This window comes from Ursus arctos, unplaced genomic scaffold (genome assembly GCF_023065955.2).
Source record: "Ursus arctos isolate Adak ecotype North America unplaced genomic scaffold, UrsArc2.0 scaffold_7, whole genome shotgun sequence".
Classification (NCBI taxonomy): domain Eukaryota; kingdom Metazoa; phylum Chordata; class Mammalia; order Carnivora; family Ursidae; genus Ursus; species Ursus arctos.
The window spans coordinates 35669122-35692683 of record NW_026623089.1 but is presented as its reverse complement, the minus strand read 5'-3'; the positions used below and the strand labels follow the sequence as shown (position 1 = coordinate 35692683).

The 23562-nt window shown below is 40.7% G+C and overlaps 2 protein-coding genes across 11 annotated transcripts in view; one reads left to right on the top strand and one right to left on the bottom strand.

Annotated features, from left to right (window-relative positions):
• The window catches only part of PANK1 (pantothenate kinase 1), a 99195-nt gene extending 76296 nt beyond the window's left edge, over positions 1 to 22899 (bottom strand). The window contains exons 1-2 of the mRNA XM_026481631.4: positions 22302 to 22899; positions 16832 to 16977 (exon numbers count right to left, since the gene is read on the bottom strand). The gene's annotated coding sequence lies outside the window, so the exon portion shown is untranslated. The remainder of the gene's footprint in view (positions 1 to 16831; positions 16978 to 22301) is intronic.
• Positions 22900 to 22925: 26 nt separating this feature from the next.
• The window catches only part of KIF20B (kinesin family member 20B), a 65336-nt gene continuing 64699 nt past the window's right edge, over positions 22926 to 23562 (top strand). For 5 of the 10 annotated variants that reach the window (XM_057308428.1, XM_057308427.1, XM_057308425.1 and 2 more), the window contains exon 1: positions 22939 to 23122. The gene's annotated coding sequence lies outside the window, so the exon portion shown is untranslated. Of the gene's footprint in view, positions 23123 to 23562 lie in introns of all 10 variants that reach the window. The other 5 variants (XM_057308424.1, XM_057308422.1, XM_057308426.1 and 2 more) reach the window with 4 other exon arrangements.

Here is a 23562-nt window from a genome sequence, read left to right as displayed (position 1 = left end):
TGTGTTCTGTCTCTAATAGGCTGTCACGTTCCTTTGTCCAGATGGTGCCATGCTCAATGGTGCCAGATCTAAGAGAGAGATATTTACATCCTAGATAGCATACGCTTGTATATTCATTATGACAATTTTCCGGCAAATGAAAGAAAAATGTTTTGTGCTAATGAAATCACTGTATTATGACAGTTTACCATCGTATGGAAGTAAAGTGTCTTGGGAAGGGCATTTTCCCCCCTAATTCACATAAAAGAACATTATGGGCCAGCAGCATACCTGCAGGCACTCCAAAGCTACCACCAAGGTACAATCTCTTCTCCTGTGCATTAGATCTTGTCACAGGCCATCTCCTCGCAGGAGGGATAACCCCTTTCCTCACCTAACCCTCAGCAACAGAATGGAAACCTGTCAGATTTTTGAAATGTCCTGAGCCGTGACGTCCCCAGGTTGGTCGTGGGACCAGCTGATGTATACAGAGGAATTGCAACAGGAGCAGTTGTTAGACCTCAGAGCTGGGAGATAAGACAGTTGATTCTCAAAGTTTTTTCCAAAGTTTCCAAACAGCAGAGAGCGTTGTATCAGGTAGGATGCTGTGGGCTGCCAGTTACAGAAAAATCCAGTTCAAACTAGCTTAAACAGTGAGGAAGTTTAGCTCAGGCAGTCTAGAGCTCAGAAGGGTTTCAGGCCCAAAGCCATGAGGGCTCCACTCCATTTATTTGATATTCTCTTGGTTTAGTCTTCCTTTGTGTATCAGTTTTGTCTCCAGACTAGGGCTCTCACTGTTAATAAATGACTTATAGGAGCCAATGGTGACATATGTTTCTTTGTTCATATTCTACAGAAGAAAAAGAAAACCTTTCACCCAATCATTCTGCGGAAACCTTTCCCTTCCAACTGATCCATGTTAGGTCACCTGCCTGCTCCTCTACCGACAACACTTCTCAAGGGAAAGCTGTACCGTGCATGACCGAAGTCTGAGTTCCAAAACTATTCACTGGTAAGGCAGTGGGATTACCGAGAGGGGTTTAGAGTAAACAAGATACATTTCGAAAGCTGAGGATAAGGTCAAATTCCACTGGATCTTCTGAAGGAAGAGTGAGCACGTGACCCAAATCAGGGCTTTGTCAGGAAAAGGAATGGAGACAATGGAAGCTGGGGAAGTGAATTCCTGTCCCTTGTGAATCTAGGGTGGTGGTCCAACGTGACCCTCTACAAACAGGATATTTCTTTGCCACTTCTTCTTTTTTTTAAAAATGGGTTATATCACTGTGGAAAATAGTGTGGAGGCTTCCCAAAAAATAAAAATTAGAACCATCATATGACCCCACAATCCCACTACTGGGTATATATCCAAAGCAGGATCTCAAAGAGATATTTGCACATCCGTGTTCACTATTCACAATAACCAAGAGGTAGAAGTAACCCAAATGTCCACCAATGGATAAATGAATTAACAAAATTTGATATATACATAAAAAGGAATATTATTCAGCCTTAAAAAGGAAGGAGATCCTTGTCACAAGCTACAACATGGATGGACCTTGAGGACATTATACTAAGTGAAATAAGCCAGTCACAAAAAGACAAATATTGTAGAATTCTATTTATATGAGTTATCTAAAGTCAAATTTAACATCAAATTTATATCTAAAGTCAAAAAAGAAAGCAGAGGGGGGCGCCTGGGTGGCTCGGTCGTTAAGCGTCTGCCTTCAGCTCAGGGTGTGATCCTAGAGTCCTGGGATCAAGCCCCACATCAGGCTCCTCTGCTGGGAGCCTGCTTCTTTGTCTCCCACTCCCCCGCTTGTGTTCCCTTTTTTTTGCTGGCTGTCTCTCTCTCTGTCAAATAAATAAATAAATAAAATCTTAAAAAAAAAAAAGAAAGAAAGAAAGAAAGAAAGCAGAGGGACACCTGGGTGGCTCGGGTGGTTAAGTGCCCAACTCCTAATTTCAGCTCAGGTCATGATCACCTCGGCTGTGAGACTGAGCCCCCCAGGGGGATCCACCCTCAGCAGAGACTCTGCTTGGATTCTCTCCCTCTGCCGCTCTCCCCACTTGCATGCACGCACACTCACTCTCTCTCTCTAAAATAAATGAATAAACCTTAAAAAAAAAAAAAAAGCAGAGGTGCCTGGGTGGCTCAGTTGGTTAAGCGTTTACTTTCAGCTCAGGTCATAATCCCAGGGTCCTGGGATCGAGCCCCATGTTTGGTTCCCTGCTCTTTGGGGAGCCTGCTTCTCCCTCTCCTGCTCCCCCTGCTTGTGTTCCTTCTCTTGCTGTCTCTCTCTCTGTCAAATAAATAAACAAAAATCTAATAAATAAATAAATAAATAAATAAATAAATAAATAAATAAGGGAGATGCTTATTTTATAACAATAAGCAGAAACAATGGGGTGCCTGGGTGACTCAGTCAGTTAAACATCTGCCTTCAGCTCAGGTCATGATCCCAGGGTCCTGGGATCAAGCCCCGTGTTGGACTCCCTGCTCAGCGAGGAGCCTGTTTCTTCTTCTGCCCCTCGCCCCTTCACACTTGTGCTCGTTCTCTTGCTCTCTCAAATAACTAACTAAATAAACAAAATCTTTAAAAAAACCAAAACCAATAAGCAAAAAAGAGAATGCAACAGTAGCCCAGGACTGCAAAAGAAACAGGCAAAATTAATGGTAGTGCAAGCGTGAAACATACGTGGACAACAACGCCCCAAAAGAGAGACGAAAACGCGAAGAGTGGTATTCTTTGGGTGGTAGATCTTCAGGATCTACCTGAAAAAAACTCAGGAGAGTTTTTCTTTGTACTTTCAGTCTTCTTGAATTTTTTCCGTAATTTATATGACACGTTCAAGATGTTTAGTCTGAGATGTTTAGAATTGGGGTAAACACAAAGATCGTGGGTCCAAGGGCCTCACTTACGAAAGCGTGAATGTTACAAACCCTGTTTTGGCCGTTCAAAGGGCTCATGCACCTCCCCCATCCTTGCTTTTTTATTTTTAATGTGTTTTTGGCCGTTGAGGTCAATATAAAAATACTACTGTAAACATAAAAATAAAGATAGATTCAAAGTTCAGGGGCTGTTTTCTCAGTGATTTAACTCCTTAGCCATTAAAAAAATAGATATCTCATGCTCTCTGTCTCTCTTTGTCTCTCAAATAAATAAAATCCTTTAAAAAATTGATTTCTGAGAAATAACAAAAAATTGCAAGTAAATTAATTCAGAACAAAATAAAATTCTTGGTTGAAGCCGGATCAAAATAAGTCTTCCATTTAGAAATACGAAATTATTGTTCAAAAGAATATAATTCAAGAATCTCCTGAAAGCCCATCCATGTGTAAAAAGTCATTTTGTTTCCTTCTCCCTTACATAATGCATGTATTACAGTTTGCGAAGCTGCCTGGGTTTGTTGCATTTAAATGCTCTTTGACAGTGCTGTCACTGTGCTTCTGGCAAGCCCAGCTCTACGGAAGTATAAACCATATGGAAATTCCAAGATTAGAATAATTTGGATTCTATCCTTGGGACACACTGTGTTGATCAGTGTAAGATGATGGAATGTCCCTCTGTAGGTGAGACAGGGGTGGGTTTGGATTGCAAACCCATCTCTGCTAAGACTAAAGTTGCATGATCTCATCCACTGGCCACCTCCATCAGAGTAGCCAGGGGGCCACCTCGCCTGGAATCTACGGCTGCGGCTCTCCCCTGCCCTGGGGCCCCTGCCTTGCAGCAACTGGAGTGCGCGTGTGCATTCTATTTAGGTGTTCTAGTTAACTGGAAGAGCGCTGTGAATCCTAGCTCTGTCTTTTACTGCTGTGAGCTTTGGATCGTTCAGTTACTCAATTTTTGTGGCAGGAAAATTCACTGAGAATCAATTTTTCATATTCTCCATATCCTGTGCTCACCACTCCCTTGCTAAGAAGATTCTTGGTATTTTCTTGCCTCAGAGTTTTTTTGCACAAGGAAAGCAGACATTTCCATGGCGCAGCTTTTCCTTTATAAAAGTTCAAATTCTTCTAGATTCTGCCAGGTGTCCCTAGGAGGAGAGGAGAAAGGGAGACTCTTTGGGGGCAATAGGGAGGAAGAGACGAATACCTCCCTGTCACTAAAAAAGGGGTGTCTGGGGGAAAGAGCTCTCCCCTAGAGAGATCTGTGCGTGCTCGGTGCAGAGGCCAGAGGAGGAAGCCAGTGCTCAGGATGGCTGTGCAGTGATGTCTATCTCCAAATACTGAATCTCAGGGACTGGCACCCCAGCCTCTCAAAGATCCTCGACGTCCTACGTCACACAGAGCCATGGGCGTGCCCCAATCCAGAGGAAACTTCTGGTACAGAAAACAGGCATCTAGCAGATTCTTGTGCACATTGAAGAGGGATGAGAGGACAGGCCCTCTCCATGCTTTGGCTCACATGGCAAGATCCAGAATCCTGAAAGGAAAGCCCGTGAATGGTTTGTTTGTTTGTTTTTAAGATTTTATTTACTTATTTGAGAGAGACAGTGAGAGAGAGATTGAGAGAACAAGTAGGGGGAGGGGCAGAAGGAGAAGCAGTCTCCCCGCCCAGCAGGGAGCCTGCTGTGGGGCTCGAATCCCAGCGTCCTGGGATCAAGACCTGAGCCAAAGGCAGACACAAAGAGGAGTTCCAGAACGAGAGAATAGAGGGAATGGAGGAGAGGAAATACTAAAGAAAAATAGAAGGATGAAATATCTCATTGTCAATGAAAGACATGAAACTCCCAATGAAAGGGCCTATGAATGCTGCTTAGAATGAACAGAAAAACAAAAAAATCTCAGATCACAGCTAGATATTTGATGGTAACATTTTAGAAAACTAAGGATAGATGATACTTTTTCTTAGTATCCGTAGATAAATTAACAGCTAATGTAAAGCAAATTATTTGAGAGAGGAAGGAGAATACTATCTTTCATTAGAATTTTGTAAAAATGACAGAAAAAGCCTGATATAGGAATAGGGTCCACAAATTTAATTACATAAGCCTAGTTCCTAGGGTCTGGCTCACAATACAAAGTCTAATGTCTTCTGGTGGCTATATGTCAATGGGGCAGACTTTTAATCATGTGCCTGGCTGAGATTTCCAGGGCAGAACAGTGACTCCAGGCATTTCTCAGTTCACACCTGTTTTGGTGACTAATCCCTATGAGATTGGATAATACTGAGGACACCCTTCTCCTTCTACTTAGGCATGGAATTGCTGTTGTTTGCCTCCCCACTGAGACTCTCTCTCTCCCTTCCATTCCATGCCTCTCCTGTACAGCGTTAGCTCACCCCCATCCAATAGCCAAGCTCAGTGGAGAATGGGAACCAATTGCTAGTAGGTTATATATGGGTTCACATGATGGTGAGGATTAACTATTCCTTATAAGAGCAACTAGGAGAGAGCTGGGCCATGAGCTAATGGGAAATAAGAAGGGCAGTTCTGATGGGGGAGCAGTGAGGACAAGAGGGAAAGGAAGGCTAGTCAGATAGAGGGGATGCAGGATAATGTGACTCAGGGCCGGGGAGTAGCAAATCCTAGAAGTAAAGAGGATACACTGAATGCAGTGTAGGAAATCAGATTTGGTGAGATCAATAGGACAGATACGGGTAAATGCTCCCAATATAGTGTTAATTAAAGATAACATGGCCAAACTGCTTGGTCCTTGAATATATGAGTGTGTGTTTTCTTTAAATCTGTTCTTTGCCTGGGGCGCCTGGGTGGCTGAATTAGTTAAGTGTCTGCCTTTGGCTCAGGTCATGATCCCAGGGTCCTGAAATCGAGCCCTGAATCGGGCTCCCTGCTCAGTGGGGAGTTTTCTTCTCCCTGTGCCTCTCTCCCTGCTTTTGCTCTCTCTCTGTCAAATAAATAAATAAAACCTTAAAAAAAAAATCTGTTATATGCCTGCTGCTGTGAGATGTGGAGCACAGGAATGAATGAATGCACGTGGTTCCTACCCTTACAAGGTTCCTAGTTAGGACAATAGGTAGCTTTGAAAGGAAACAAACATTACAAAACAAACAAACAAACAAAAAGGAAACATTAAGAGTGATTATCACTGGTTGTAAGATTAGAGGTGGGTTTATTTTCTTTTTATAAAGTGTAAGTAATATTTTCCATAAAGTCTATATACTTATTATATGCCTTTTATAATGAAAGCAATAAATCTTATAGACACTACAAATTTATAAAGCAAACTTTACTTATAAAACAAAATGCCAGTTTTATTTATTCAGGTATGTTCAAGTTTTTACGATAGCAGCTGAGGGTATACACAGAGGATTAAGAATAAATCCTTGATCACAAGGAAGATTAAATCATTGTTTATGGGGTGCTTATGGCAGAGGGAGCTGAGGAAATAGCAGACAGATAAGCAATTATGTTTCTTTATTTTATTAATAAAGGTTAACTGCAGGTATATGTATTTTATAAAGCACAGTGTAGCTTGTTGTAGCAGAACATTCTTGTATCCTCCAATTTGGGAAATGCTTCTATCTCTTGGATGAAGATTTACGAGATTCCTATCAGCAGCATATTGCCAAAGGATCTCTTAGGGTGATAAAATTTGAAGAATGCTTATTATTAGCTAGGCAAGGTCAACTTATTAACTTCAAAAAGACCTTGTCCTACATTTTTCTTTTAAGAGTAGGGGAATGGAATAGTAATAACAGCAATTACTCTGTTTAATGAGCATTTAATGAGCATTTACTCTGTGCCAGGCATTTTACATTAATTATCTTATTGGGTCTTCAAAACAAATCTCTAAGGTAGGTATTACAGGCCCACATTCTCTTATCCAAAACCCTAGGGACCAGATGTACTTTGGAAATGTGAATTTTTTGGAATTTAAAAAGAAATTTGGAATATGGTACATACACTACTAACTTTGTAACATTCCAAATGGTTATGGAACACAATATTTCTACAGAGAAATGTATGAAAATTCTAAGTGGAATAAAGTCCATAAATATTATAATTTATTTACATAAATAAATTTATTGGAAAACGAAATTTGTTGGTAAATAAATTTACTGGTAAATGGAATAGCAAGATAAATATAGACAGGAAGTACTGAAGCTTTTCATCTCTTTTGTTGCTCAGTAAAATTTTAAATTTATATTGATGAAAACTAACCTATAACACATGCAAGAAATATTTATCACTTCTGTTTGTTTGAGAATCTTGAAGAAGGGGTTAGCATTGTCTGTGAAACCATGTTGGAGCTGGAATCTGACGATGAGCCACAAATGGGATTCTCAAGTGACAAAGAGGCATTACCACAAGGGGCCTTTCTACAGACTTTCCCCAGTGTCACTGGTCTCCTTAACATAGGTTTCAGTCTAAGCAGTTTCTCTCTAATTGAATAAACTGCCATGATCTCTTGCTCACTGACAGATGTACATTGTTCAAGGCTAGCAATTAATTGGTCACACATTTTCACCATATGCTCTATGGAGAATTTTTTTTGCCTGCACTCATGTCATCATTATCATTATAACTACTATCTTCATACTGATCTGTACTTAATACCGTCTCTGAAATGTCCCCATCACTGAAAGAACGCACGACAGGTGCATCATTATCAGTGTTCACCATTTCTTCAATGTCAGCTTCTTCCAACTTATTGGAACTTCCAAATTGGAACTTCCAACTTCTTCAACTTACTTTTGGCTGATAGACTTTTGGCATATAAGTAATGATTTTTTTTTTAAAAAAGATTTTATTTATTTATTTGACACAGAGAGAGAGAGCACAAGCAGGGGGAAGAGCAGGCAGAGGGAGAGGGAGAAGCAGGCTCCCCGCTAAGAGAGCCCAACATGGGGCGTGATCCCAGGACCCTAGGATCATGACCTGAGCTGAAGGCAGACACTTAACTGACTGAGCCACCCAGGCATTCCAGTAATGAGTTTTGATAACATCTTCTCATTACAATCTCTGAATCTTTTAAAATCTTCATCGGCCAGGTCATTTTCAAACATCATTGGAGCCCAATGCTGTGCCAAGGATTAGTTAATGTTGACTTACCAACATCATTCCAAGCATGAGCAACTGCACCAATGGCAACTTTAAGACTAAATTTTTAAAGAAAGTCTGGGATTTTCAAATGTCTGTTAACTGAAGCAAACATGGTGTTTAGGAAAAAAGTGTTTATACTTGCTCTTCATAAATCTTTTTTTTTTTTTTTTTAAGATTTATTTGAGAAAGAGAGAGCGAGTGAGAGAGAGATCACAAGCAGGGGGAGTGGCAGGCAGAGGGAGAAGCAGGCTCCCTGTTGAGCAGGGAGCCTGATGCGGAACTCGATCCCAGGACCCTGGGATCATGACCTGAGCCAAAGGCAGATACTTAACTGACTCAGCCACCCAGGCATCCCCGCACCTTTTAAACACCTTGGATGTAGGTTTTCCCAGTCATTGCTGATTTTCTCTTGTGTGTACCTGCAGCGTTAGCACACTCAGTAGTCAACCTTTTCTTGGCATCCTTGAAATCTGTTGGTGCCTTTTTGTCAGCCATTGTTAAGGTTTTCTAGGAAAATAGCACCAGGACAGAGCTGTTTCATCAGCATTGTAAATTTGTTCAGGGTTTAATCAGATATTATCTTAGCAAATCATCAATGGTTTTATAATCAGTAGGAGCTTTTTCACAGATTATAAGATACTTGATACCATGACACTTTTTAAATTGCTGCAGCCAGCCTTCTGAATAGTCAAACTTTCCATGCTCAGTTTTTCATGGCATATTCTAGCCGTTTCACGACCAACCAGTCAGTGAAACTTTTGTTGTCTAATCCGTTGTCTAATCCGTTCAATCTTTGTTTACTTCTTTGTTGTCTAATCCGTTCAATCAACACATGGTCAAGATCTTTGTTTTTGGCCTCATGTAATGTTTTTCTATTTTTCATCAGTTCTTGGTTATGACTGTCACTATACAATTTCAACAGCCCATCTTTCTGTCTCTTGAAATCACAGATGGTGGTCGTTTCCACGGCAATATTCTTCAGTAAGACGTCTCACAGACACACTGCCATCAATCTCCTGTAATAACTCCACTTTCTGAACAATGCATAAAGACTGATGCTTCCTTTTCTTCTTCTCACTGTTACCCATAGGCATGTCTTTAGCGCTTTTAGGCATTTTCACAGTGAAGTTAATCCCCAAGTGACAAAGTGTCAGCAAACAGCAGAGGGTGTGTGTGATGAACAGGAGTGCTAAGACATAATTGAGGCTTCATGTTTGTCCACAGCAGGCTTTTCTGCCAAATAGTCCTGGTGCCAGGCTTACAAAAATACTTGCGGGTTTCAGAGAGTTTTTGCTTTTTTGTTTTTATCCTATTTTGGAATTGCAGAGTAGAAATTATGGACTTGTATTAAAAATATCATTTTTATGATGAAAAGACTAGGCTCAATTAGTAAATTGCCCAAGGTAACGCAGCTATTATTTGTCTTTTCTGCCTCTATTCAGCCTCCTAAAATTTGGTCACTTTACTGAACAAAGACTTTTTATTTTGGTATCATTGTCTGCCAAGATGATTTGTGTTAAAATATTTTTAGCAAAGGAACCTGATACTCCTGGCTGTTTGACTGGCATAGTCAGTAGCTGACCTCCATGCTGGATACTGTGAAGATGTCTTGGCAAGAGGTGGTTAGAGAGGCTACATTTATAGTCATTGAATATAGATGTTTCTTTTTGTATCGAATTATCTGTTTGGTACTTATCTGCCTAGGTACTTATTGCCCCACAATGAGCAATCAGGAAAACTGAAAGAAAACCACTCATTTCCGATTATGTCCCAAACACTCCCACAAATTTCCCTTAAATATCCACTCATTTGAAACGTTTTTCGTTTGTTTTTTTAACTGTTCCACAAATTATATATCCCAAGTTGGACTCAGAATTATTGTTAATCAAGTTCAGAATTAAAACATATTTTAGACACTCTACTAATAAATTTCCTCCAACTTAGAATTCATGAGAGTTTTGAAGGACTTCTGTGGCTTGGGCCCTATTTCATGTGTTATTTTTATGAGTTCTTTTTGGAGAGCCAGTTTTTCTTACTCATGCTCATCACCCCCATATTTGTTTAGCTCTTCATCAAACAGCTACTAGGAACTACAGGTTTCCCCCGCTATCTGAAAGTAGAGCGTTCCTATAAAATCTTTCCTAAGCCAAATGGCATAAAGCATAGATACAACCACCATTAATTCGTATGGAAAATTTTTTGAGGGTACCCAGACCCAAAAAATAACCTCTCCTGGTTTTTCTGATACCTTAGGATACAGCTAACTAATGCACAAAATAAATCTAGACGAAGCACAAATGCTCACGGACAAGACAGTTCAAAGCTATGGCGGCTGGATCCTGAGACGCCGAGTGTAGTTCCTGAAGAAGGAGCTTGGTGGCGCCACTTTCATCGCTGGGGCCAGTGCTGCCCCTGTAAGGACTAACTCTGAAAACAAATGCTGAACGCTCTTTTCGCTTTTTCTCAAGACAGCAAAAATCCTCTTGGGATTTCTTTTGGTTAGCGACAACGGGTACTAATGTAGATCTTTTGTAAAAGTGAAGTGGCAAAAGGTGAACTTTCAGGGGTGCCTGGGCGGCTCAGTGGGTCAAGCGTCTGTCTTGGGCTCAGATTCTATAACTTACTTTTCAGTGTTTTTCATATTATTCCTTAAAATTAATTAATGGCACAGTAACACATTTATTTAAACTGAAAAATAAAATCAGACTTTTCCTGACAGAAAATAAGTCTTACCCTGTGTCTTACAAACTGATTAGTCTGACAGTGAGGGCTGGCTTTGTCAATTAGGTTATATGACATTTTCCCCATACATACAATAAATGAAACCTGTAAGATTTCGACATAAATATATTTCAAACACATGACGAAAGAAATTTTATAAAAAATATTGCATTTTCACAGATATTGAAAACAATACTTCCGATTTTTACTGAGTATATTGGTTTAAATGAAGTGCCACTGGGTAAAAGAGTAAAAGGTATAATTAATAGTTACTTGTTAATTTTTGAGAAAGCCTTCTGGTGTAGTTTAAGAGATTGAGATTCTAATGTCTGTGTAATAAAACTCTAAATTATAGCTTTCAACAAAATTAAAAGAGGACCTAATTGAACTGTTAGGTGATAAGTCTTTAAAAATAATTTCAGATAATAAGTCACTCTTGTTTTTGGCATCTAATTTGAAAGATGTTTAAAGAATTGGGTGGCGTTGTCATAAAGTCTTTCTATTCCTATATTATTTTTGTGTATAAGGCAACTTTATGCTTATATATATATAAATGAAAGATAGCAATAGAAGTGATAATCTGTCCTATTTAAGACATAATATTCTTCCATGAGCACATGAACTAATGGAAAAATAAATCTCCATTAATCTCAATAAATGGTACATTTCTGAAAATTTCTAGTTAAATGTTGGTAATTATAAAAAATATTTAATATATTTATATTGTTTTAATTACTTGTATAATAATAATAGTTGTCATAATAACTACAGAACTGTGCTTTTTAACTTAGAGGGAATAAAAAATAAAATCTATATGAGGACTTTTGTTTGAGAGACATGATAAGGTGGCTAATAAAAGCCTCTTTAACACAAACACTTCATTAGGGTAAAAAATTTATATTAGGGTAAAATTCTGGGGGAACTGGGATGAAAGGAGTTCGGGAAGTAAAAAGAAACAATGCTAATTTTCTGATTGTTAAAGAGGAGCTTGTTCATAAATTTTTAAAAAAATTTGTGCCAGCCTCAAAATTGCTAATATGAGATCACACTATACAAATTATTTATAACTTGGTATTTTTTTTCTTGTGTAATTATTTTTAAGAAATTGGTTATGTCCTTTGTATTCATATTCTGACTTTGCCATTCACTAATGATGAATGCTTGGGCATGTCACTTAATTTTTTAGAACGCTGTTTTATTCCCCCCATAAAATGAAAAAGTTGAACCAGATCGTTTGTTGGGTCCCTTATATGTCCCTAATATTCTATATCTCTGTGACCAAAGACTCAAAAATATTCCTTTAGGTAACTGGAAACAAAAAGTATGTAAATATGCATTTCTTTTCTTTTTTCCTTCTTTCTCATTTTCCTTCCTTTTTTTTTTTTTTTAGATTTTATTTATTCATTTGACAGAGATAGAGACAGCCAGCGAGAGAGGGAACACAAGCAGGGGGAGTGGGAGAGGAAGAAGCAGGCCCACAGCGGAAGAGCCCGATGTGGGGTTCGATCCTGCAACGCCAGGATCACGCCCTGAGCCGAAGGCAGACGCCCAACCGCTGTGCCACCCAGGCGCCCCTCTCATTTTCCTTCTTCCCTTCCTCCCTCCCTCCTTTTCCTTCCTTCTTCCCAATCACTAAGGCCCTGTTGGCATATAGCAAAGATTGTATTTTTTGAGGGATTTATTGAAATTGGTCTCATTATTTATCAATTAATTACAGTAATTCAATGGCTTTCTTTAACCAAAAATGGCCATACTATTCATGACATCATTATTTTCCCTAGCAATTGAAATATGAAAAGTATAACATATTCTACAATAAAAAGATCATATTGGCACAATCCTATTTCCTTCTTCTGAAGAAGCTAGAATCTTAAGATAGGTCATCAGGAATAAAACTCTTTGGAATAGATAAATGCAGCAGAAAGTCTATAATTGTTGAATATGTATGTGAGGTCCATTAGCACTGCCCTGTGCTATTTGCAAAACAATGCAAGATATAATCTATAAATAGTGCCATTTTGGTTTTAAGTAGTTTCATTTTGGTAATGGAATGTTGTGGTTTTCCTTATTTGCTATGTTGTGAGCAGTGATAAAAGGTCTTGAAATGTTAGTGCTGAGCTTTTGTTTCTTGCCCTATACTTCTATGTGGCTACACCTTTCTGTGTCAACTTGTAGAGAACTGAGATTGTTAGATTAGGGGTACAAAAAGAAAGAAACAGTTAATATCTGATTGACTGACATCCAAAAAAGGGCAGAGTCATAGAGAGAGCCCATGTGTAGAGATGGTTGCTGGCCAGTGACTGCAGACCACCCCCAACACTGGAATGAGCATGCCACTCTGTGTAGAGGAGCCATAAGTGCTGTTGTCAGCACCGGGAGGCCCTTATAGCACCTGCACTTGGCTTCTTGAACCATCCAGGTGAAGGATGTCCATCTGTGCCCTAAGACTTTGCAAGGCTCCCACTTGACCTGCTCTCTGTGGATTTCACCTTTGTCAACAGGCCATAATTTTCAAAACAGGATGAGTTCCTTCACCATCAGAGGACACTGAAGATGGAATAGAAGCAGAAACCCCAGCTTTGGCATTCAGAAGGGTCTAGACAGTGGGAAACCCATTCCTGGTTAAATGTGTATATATTTTTATTAGGAAATACTAGGGTGTTAAGGCTAATGAGATGGCATATAAGAAAGTACACAGCATTAATTCATTTATACATTCAATCAATAAACTTTTATTGAATACCTAATGAAAACTTATAATAGCTCATATTTTGAATCAGGCCCTGTGCCTGGGTACTACGGATAACAACAACAAAAGCCTACACCATCATAGTCTTCAAGGACATTATAGAATGTTAGAGGGGCATAGAACACCTGCAAGACTACATTCACTGAACAAATATATATTGAGCATCTACTGCATCTACTATGTATCAGGCACTGTTGTGGGTACTAGGGATATAGTAGTGAACAAGATGGATGAGATCCCGGTCTTGTAAGCTTACATTGTGGTGGGGAAGGTATAGCATAAACAAATAAATAAGGTAATTTCAGTTGTTGTAAGTGCTATGAAGAAGGTAAAACAGGCCAGTGTGATAGAAAGGAACTGGCTGGGGGGTGAAGGGAGCAAGTTCAGGTAGGGTGGGCAAGAAAACCTCATTGGGGAAGGTGTTTGAAATGAACACTGAATAATAAGGAGTTAGTAATGCCAAGACATTTGGAAAGAACAGGTGAACCGAGAGCACAGGAACTCTCAGACAAGTACTAGTCTCGTGTGTTCTAGAAAGATAGTCAATGGTATAATCTCTGCAGGCTCAGGAGTGGGGAGCCTCATTCACTAAGGAGGTGATGGGATCTTTATGGCTTGACATAAAATAAGTGCTTAATAAAAGAATGGTATCTTTCCTGTAACGTATTACTTTAAAAAATGTTTATTACAAATTTAAGAAGAATTGATAATACCCTCCCCTATTCCACACTTCCAGTCCTGCTTCCCAGAGGCAACCACTCTTACAATTTGTTTTTAGTTCTTTTGGCAATTACCATACATATCTTTGCATAGCATGCTCCTAATCTTATTTCTTCTCTGATCAATTATAGGTATCATCTATTTACTTCCTACAATGACAAGCATTTAGCTAAAGAGCCTCATGGTTATTTTTTCTTCCTCTACTATTTATCTTTGCACCTATACATAATAAACTTCTATGTCCTGGCCTTCATCTCTTGGCTCCCACATTGTAAGACTGCAATGCTATGGACCCAGTTCTCCCCATTGCTTCTCTTCCTCCACTTTTCCCTCCATGTCTCTACAACCTCCTATGGCTCATAGAATATAATTCCCACTCTCTTTAGCATGTCGTGCAGAGGCCTTTAGGATCTAGGCCCAGCCTACTTTTTTCATCTCCTGTTGTCATCCATAGTGAACTACATACTCACAGTAGTACCTAGTTTTGGAAACTTTGGCGTGCTCTTGTCTTTGTTCTCATTGCCTCATATGTTTTCATTGCTTGAAATGGCCTCCCCTGGCAGTTTCCTGCAAATCCCATTCATTCATTTTAGCCTACATGGCACTTTTTTTTTTTTAAGATTTTATTTATTTATTTGACACAGAGATAGAGACAGCCAGTGAGAGAGAGAACACAAGCAGGGGGAGTGGGAGAGGAAGAAGCAGGCTCCCAGTGGAGCAAGGAGCCGGATGCGGGGCTCGATCTCAGGATGCTGGGATCACGCCCTGAGCCGAAGGCAGATGTTTAACGACTGAGCCACCCAGGCGCCCTTAGCCTACATGGCACTTTAAGAAATCTTCCCTGGCAGATGACATTTATGAAATTGAAAAATATTTATCGAGTGGCTGTTTCACGCAAGGCACTGTCTAAGTGTCAGGGCTCTAGTGGCCCAAGACACATACTCATGAGCTTGCATTCTAGTGACTTAAGAAGTAGATCTAATAAAAATAACCCCCATTATTATTATTATTATTATTATTATTATTATTTATAAATTTTCATTTATTTGAAAGAGAGCAAGTGAGAGACAGAGAAAACGAGCAGGGGGAGGCACAGAGGGAGAGGGAAAAGCAGGCTCCCCGCTGAGCAGGGAGCCTGACATGGGGCTCGATCCTGGGACCCTGGGATCATGACCTGAGCCGAAGGCAGATGCTTAACTGACTGAGCCACCCAGGCGTTCCCCTCATTATGAAATCTACTGTGTGTCAGGACTGTACTAAATAACTCACATGCGCTATTTAAATCTTCACAACTTCAAGAGACTTGAAGAAGTGACATATTCTTGCTGAGGTCACTTCCTGTAAGTGAGCTTACATTCAAACTCAAATCTGTCTGACTTCAGAGCTCTTTTTTTTTTTTTTTAAGATTTTATTTATTTATTTATGTGACAGAAAAAGACAGTGCACAATCAGGGGGAGAAGCAGGCCTAGGGAGAAAGAGAAGCAGACGCCCCGCTGAGGAGAGCCTGACACAGGGCTTGATCCCAGGACCCTGGGATCATGACCTGAGCTGAAGGCAGATGCTTAATCAACTGAGCCACCCAGGTGCCCCTCGAGCTCTTACTCGTAAGCTATACTCACTCTGCTCCTATTATTCCTTGTACGCTTCTGTCATAATGTTTGTCACACTGTTGTGAAATTGTGCATGGGGTTCCCCACATAAACCACAGGGCATACAAAACTATTTGTGTTGATTATTTTCTCAATGTTCTCAGATGGTACAGAAGTAGTACACTCTGGATGCACAGGAGAGAAATTAATGCATCACACATATTGGGTACCTTAAGAAATGAAAGATTAATTCTTTCTTGAAACCTCAGACTGAGAAGGGCTTGCTTTTGACTGAAGGCCTCTTAAGGGTAAAAGCATTTGATGCATATTGAGTGCTTGACAAATTTTTGTTGAATCTGTTATTCAAACCTTTGTAATCAATATCTCAGTTTTGGGGCTGAAAAACTATGTCAGTCCCACTTTTGGAGGTGGCTTTGCATAGAAGGTAGGCACTCAGTGTTCTTTTAGCTGAATTACCGGGGTGTTGGGTCTAAACTTTGAGAGGCCATAGAATGCAGTGGTTAACTGTACACACTGTGGAGCCAGACTGCCCAGATTCCAATCCCATTGTTTACTATTTACACACATTTAAGAGGTGACCATTAAACAGGTGTCAGGCACTTTTATAAGTACTTTACAAATATTTCCTGAATTAAACTTCTTAACACTTCCATGTTAACCTCTTTGATAACTTTACTACTCTTTACTAGCTCCATGCCTCAGTTTTCTCTCCTGTTCAAGGGGGATAATAACAACAACAACAAAAAACACTTCACAGGTTTACCATTAGATTAAGTGTGTAAAAGTGCTTAGAACACACTCTGGCACATGGAAAGTTAGCTGTGACTGGCAGCTATTACCAGTAGAGGCTGTGACAAAGGAAGGAAATCAGCTTGATGTAATTTAATGATTTCTTCATCTTACGCTAATCCTCACTTCAAGGGGACAGATGAACTTATTTGGCATGGGGACAAAATTTGAAGCCTCTCTCAGTCAAGTTGGCTCTGTTTCTAAGGGAAAACCCAGTGGCTGGTGCCGAAATGGAAAATATAGGAAAAAGAATACCTCTGAAATCTGTCCACTTTTCTGTATCTGCCCTGCCATCTCCCGAGTCCACGTCATCATCTCTCGCTGGGATGGCTGCAGTAGTGTCCTAACTGGTTCAGCGATTCTTCCTTGGCTGCCTCTATTCTCTGCTCCAGGAGATTAACCTTTTCAAAATACAGAGGCAAATTAGATTGCATTGTGCTCACGCTTTAAACAGTCCACTGGTTTCTCATGTTTCTAGGATAAGGACCCAAATCAGTGCTTAGTTGACTGCATCTTGTAGGATCCAGTCTTGGCCCGTCTCTCCGAACTTGCTTCCGGCCATCCCTCCCCACAGTCTTCATCCCAGCCACATACGCCTTCATTCGTTGTTCAATAAATATTCATTTGATCACCATGGGTTTATACAGTCATTGCTGACACATCAGTGACCAGGAGAAACACAGTTCTTGTACTCAACGAACTTATATTTGAGGAGGTGGGGGAACAACAAAGACAACAAAAACCAGATGAATATAATAACTGCTGGTTATAATAAGTATGAAAATGGAATTGAGCTTACAAATAAAAAAAAGGGCCCCTTGGGATAAGGTGGACAGGAAGTCTTCTCTTAGAAGGTACTATTATAGAGAGATCTAAAGGAGGAAGAGCAGTGAGCCACATGATGGATGGGGAGGAGGGAACAACCTATGCAAAGGTTCATACATGCGAGGAGAGAACCTGGTGCAGGTGAGGTACCCAGAGCAGACCGCCTCATTGCACAAAGGGAAGAGGGAAGTGAGGTTGGCCAGCGGGTGATCCTGCAGGGCCTGGTAGGCCATGGTAAAGAATTAGAAAATTTTTCCCTTTCTTTTTTCTTTAGAAAATCTCGAAGTTATTTTTAAAAATAAGAAGTGTGGCACAATGTACATCACTATACCTTTCACCTAGATCGAGCAGTTATTAACTTTTTACAATTGCTTTTTTGGTCCTATTTTCCCTGTTATATTTTTTTGTTCCCTCTCACTTCTGTTTTTTTTTCATTTTTTGCCAAATCTTTTGAAGGTAAGTTGCTGCACAGTGAAGCAAGTATCTTCCCAAAACAATCTGCTACATAGTCACAAATTATCACAGGCCAAAAATTTTAATATTGATTCAGCATCATCTAATATATAGGCCATATTTAAATTTCTCCAACTGTCCACAAAATGCTTTTCTGTAGTTTCTTCTTTAAAAAAAAAAAAAAAACAACTATGAACCAACCAAGATTTATGAATTTTGTTTGTAATGTTTGTTTCCTGACTAATGCAATCCTCCACCTTTTTTCTTTTTCCCTGACACTGACACTTTTTCCCTGACACTTTTTTTTTTTTAAGATTTTATTTATTTATTCAACAGAGATAGAGACAGGCAGCGAGAGATGGAACACAAGCAGGGGGAGTGGGAGAGGAAGAAGCAGGCTCATAGTGGAGGAGCCTGACGTGGGGCTCAATCCCATAACGCCAGGATCACGCCCTGAGCCAAAGGCAGACGCTTAACCGCTGTGCCACCCAGGCGCCCCCCCTGACACTTTTTGAAGACCCTAGGCATGTTGTCTGGTAAAGTGTTCTATATTCTTTTTGTTTTGCTTTGTTTCCTCATAATTAGATTTAGGTTAAACATTTCTGGCACAGAGACTATCAGGTGATAAATTGCTCCATTGTTGGTGATGCTAAAGTTTCCTCATTTGGTTAAGGTATGTCTAATAAATAAATCTCTAAGTTGTAATATTACCCTTTCCCTTTATAATTATGAATTATCTCAAGGACACTCTTTGAGATAGTGTTAATGTCCTGTTCCCCAACAACCTTTCAGCCAACGATTTTAGCATCTTTCATCCACTGTTTCAGCAAGTATTGATAAGGTTTACCCATATCAATTTTTATATTGGGCGTTGCAAAATGGGGATTTTCTATTTATTGTTTCATTTGTATTTATTAACTGGCATTCTTGTGTAAAGAAGAACTTTTCATTTTTATTTCATCTCTCCCTCTTTCTTTCATAGAGAGAACTTAAAAAAATATATCTGTTTTGGTCTCTCACCATCATTATTATTCTTTTTGATGCTCAAATTGCTCCAGGTGTGGTCAACAGAAGCCCCATTAATCCAGGTCTAATATCCTTTGAAACAACCCTATTAATCTCTAAGGACTTCTTTGCTTTCTGAGAAGAACATTCCAGGCTCATTTTGCAATTTCCTTGCTCCAGATGTGAATCAGCCTTCTCTCCAGGGAGCACTGATTCCTTTTAGTGATGAATGGTGTTCAGAAACCATGTGAATGGCTTGGTGCTAGGTGTGCTCGTTCCCACTGGGGTGTCAGGGTTTCTATGCCTCTAGGCCCTATCAATGGACCAACTGAGATAAAAAAAAAAAAATCGTAACTTTATTCTACTACCACCAATTCAAATCCAACACTATAGGGGTTCTTCCTTAGCCTCTATCATTCCATATTTATTTTCCAATCCCACAGTGAGAACCTAGGTTTTAAGCAACACGAATATATTTACTCATTTGCTTTTTCCTATGATGCACGCATAGTAGTTTCAAAATTGGTACACCAATACCCCTTTCAACATCAAACATGCTAGATGAAGTTACTGATTTCTCTGCACTTTTTGCTCTTACGCTGTATCCCACAACTTCTAACTCCCGTTCATGGAGTACTGTGCTCAATTAATAGCGTGAACTCTTTTTCTCTCATGGTTATGCTGGCAATTTGATATTCAAGTATGTTCATTTCTTTCTTTGTATTAAATTTTAGGACTTGCTCTTATTTCCATGGCTTCAAATTTACTGTTTTGAAATGCAAAAATATATTTTAAAAAAAAGTTTATTCAGAGAAGCCACACTGCCATCACTAGTTCTTGCAAAACATTCCCACCCTCATAGGTAACCATTTTCAGCTAATTTACTGATTTACAGTTTTTGACTTTATCTCTTAAAAAACAGGTCAAAGGCGTGTATGTGGTATATATGCATGTAGACTTTCATTTCTCCTTTCTTACACAAAAGTTGGTGTATTTTGTAAGTTCTTTTCCATCTGTTTTCTTCCCTTAAAAATATAAGCATGATTTTCTTCTGAAATCACTAAAGGGCTTTAAGCCAGGGAGTGACTTGATCATTTACATTTTGCGATCAGTTTGGATGCTCTACAAAGAATGTTGTGGAAGAGAGCAGGATCTTAAGCAGGGAGACAAGTTGGGAGGCTATGGTGGTCTGGGCAATGAAAAGGTAAACAGGTGTTTACTTATAACACAAAAGCACAACAGATGCATTTGTTTATGAACTGGAAAAGACTGCTGAGGGCAAAAGAGGACCCAAGGATGATTCTTTTATTTGTTTTGAGTAACTGGGCAGAGACACGGTGGTGTTATTCACTGAGGTGGAGATTAGGAAGGAGAGAATTTGGGGTTTGGAGTGAAAAAGCAACATCCCATATTGACTATATTAAGTTACTGATATCTGTTATACATCCAAGTAGAGATGTTAAGTGGGTACTCAGATATTTGCATCAGGCTGGTGTTCAGAGGAGAGGTCTGGAGAGGACGAGGAATTTGGAAGTCACCAGTAAGTATAAAGATACTTAAATCCATCAGAGTTGATGAGGTTGCCAAGGGGAAGACTATAGAGGAGAGAAAAAGGTGGGCTCAGGACCAAGCTCTGAGGACGCACGTAATTTAGACCTTAGGTAGAAGAGATAGACAAGGAGTTTAACATAGGTGGTTAGTAAGGTCAGGAGTAAACAAGGACGAAGTGACTTTTTGCTGACCCAGAAGCCAAATGAGTGTGGCAAGGCTCAAGCATTTAACTGTGTAGCTGCATCTGGGAGAGAGATAATAATAAGAGAATCCATTGGATTTTATATTTATGCTTCCCCTGTGTCTGGTATTATTTTTCCTATGCCTGGAATGCTTACTCCTCTTTCTCTCTTTTTAAAACCGGGTTAAGTTCCTAATGAGCCCTGGAGATCTAGATCAAACATTATTTGCTCAGATTCCCTTTGACATAGTCTTACAGCTCTTAGAATATTTTCCTTCAAACTACTCAGTTGTAATTTTTCAATTATTTGTATTTTTTAACTTGATTGTCTCTCCCATTAGAATGTAAGCTCCTTGAGGGTTAGCGTCTATTTTGCTCACTCTCTTCCACTGTCTCCCTAACTTCCAGCCTTGTGTTTGGCACATAGCAGGTTTTCAGTAAGTATTTGTCAAATAATAAACAAACATAGCACCTGGAGGATTCAAGAGGTGGGAATCAGTAACAACTAGTAAAAGAAAGGCAGGGTGCCTGGGCGGCTTAATCGCAGAGGCATCTGCCTTCAGCTCTGGTCAGGATCTCAGGGTCATGGGTTGGGCTCCCTGCTCAGCGGGGTGTCTGCTTCTTCGTCTTCTTTTTTTTTTTTTTTAAGATTTTATTTATTTATTTGACAGAGATAGAGACAGCCAGCGAGAGAGGGAACACAAGCAGGGGGAGTGGGAGAGGAAGAAGCAGGCCCATAGCAGAGGAGCCCGATGTGGGGCTCGATCCCACAACGCTGGGATCACGCCCTGAGCCGAAGGCAGCGCTTAACCGCTGTGCCACCCAGGCGCCCCGGGGTGTCTGCTTCTCCCTCTCCCTCTGCCCTTGCCCCTGATTGTGCTCGCTTGCTCTCTCTCAAATAAATAAATAAATAAATATCTTAAAATAAAAGAAATGAAAGCATTATGAGGTATGACAAGAAACACAGATTTAAGGGTAGACCTGCCTGAAGGAGCAATGGAGACTTTGACATAGAGCCCACTAAAGACTTGAATTTCATCCTGGACAGGAAAACATAGTTTTCATTTTACCTTTCCTCCTGTCTTCCCCTTTTCATTAACTTTCTCTGTTCATTTTAACTCCTGGCCCTGCATCCTCTCCTCTACCCCAAACTGGCTCACTTTAAATGATTATTTTGTGTGGAAAGAAGGTGAACTGAATGAGGAGACAGTGGGAAGTCAGCTAAAGAAGGGGTAAATTGAGGGAGATATATAGAATGATAAGGTAAGAAAGACCCTAAGCTCATCAGAGTAGGTTTTCTCAAACTGCTCCTAACCAAGTAAAATAGTAAAAAATAAGACCACACGTAAGAGGGTGGGTCTATGAAATCATTCCGCTGAATTCGATTCCCAGCTCCTTCCTTAATAGCCATACACTTTCTAGCAAATTACTTAACCATATGAACTCAGTTCCCTCTGAATCTATAAAATGGGGATGATAATAGTACCTACCTCAAAGGGCTGTTCTCGGGATTAGTAAGGATTATATGCTTAATACCATGACTGGCACAAGGTAAAATTTCCATTAACCTTAGCAGTTATTTTTCTTTAAAATCAACACAGCAGGGAGAGACGGCCTAAGTAATAAATGCTTGTCATGAATATTATAGCACCACACTCGAAAGAAGAGGATCACTTTAACAGAAGCAGATAAGGCTGTACTGGCACTTACGTTTTGAGCAAAGACCTTGGCTGAGCATGGAATTTAGACTGTCACAGCACAGCGCCTGGCAGCGGTAGGTGCTTTATATTTGCAGAGCAGCAAAAGAAGAAAAAAAAAAGAAAAAAGAAAATGCCTATAAAAGTCTATTCCGGGAGAAACTTATTTCGTCCGTCCATGAGGGCCGCTGGGGATGACAGGTGGGGGTCAGGCAGAGTTCTAAGTGACTCTCGGTACGCGAAGACAGGTCCCGCCTGCAAGGACGCGCCGGGGCAGAGGGTAGCTCGCCATTCCTGGCCCATCCCTGGGGGAGTCATGGCGCTAAGTGCAGTGGCAGCGGCCTCACCTCCAGGCCTTCGCTGCTCCTCTTGTCTCCAGGATGGTATCGAGATTGGCGTCCGTGCCAACAGAGGTGGTACCGGCAGCTGCCACGAGGCAGCGCCCTAACCCGCGCAGCACACCTGACTCTGCGCGAAGCTCCAACCCTCCCCTCGCGGGCCGCCCACCAGCCCCTCCGCCCAGTCACTGCCGGCGTTCGAGGATCAGCCCCAGATTTGAAAGCTTCTTCCGGGAGCGGGTGGGAAGCCCACAGCTCGAGCTTCTGCGCTCCCGGGCGGTGTTCCGGAAGCCCCGCCCACTCCCAGCGTTCCGTGCGGAGACTTCGCCGCCATTGTTTGAATTTGAAAACGAAAACATCGCGGTATCGCGCGCAGGTTGGGAGGGCCAGACAGCTTTCTCAGGTGAAGAGGTGCGCCCAGGTGAGGAGGGTGCGAGGAAGGAGGTGGGTGACTGCGCACATAGGAGGCCTGAGGCTGGGAAACGGAGCTGGCAGTGTGAGTACCTTCCCACGGGGATCGCGATGCCCCTGAGGTTACTCTCAGGAACTGAGTTGTAGAGCTATGGGTGCTCCTGGGGACCGTGGGCACCGCCTGCGCATCGTAGGGTTGAGCCATACTACTTGGGTTGGAGCTTAAATGTTGTCTCCACCGCATATTAGCTGAGTGAGGCAAGGCAACATATTTAATCTCTCTGGGTCATCTGTTAAAAGGGGTATTAATAATAGTACTTACTTTCCCGGCTCTCGTGAAGATAAAATAACATGTGAAGTTGTTAGAAACAATGCCAGTATATGTTAGGCACCACGTGTTTGCAATCACTAATGTTTTTATTATTGCTTTTCTGCTGCTGTTGAGGCGCAGATCTCCAATGCCAAGCCTACTTTTCTGAATCCCCGAGGTGAGCAGTTTGCTTGGCCGGTGGTATGACCTCTTTT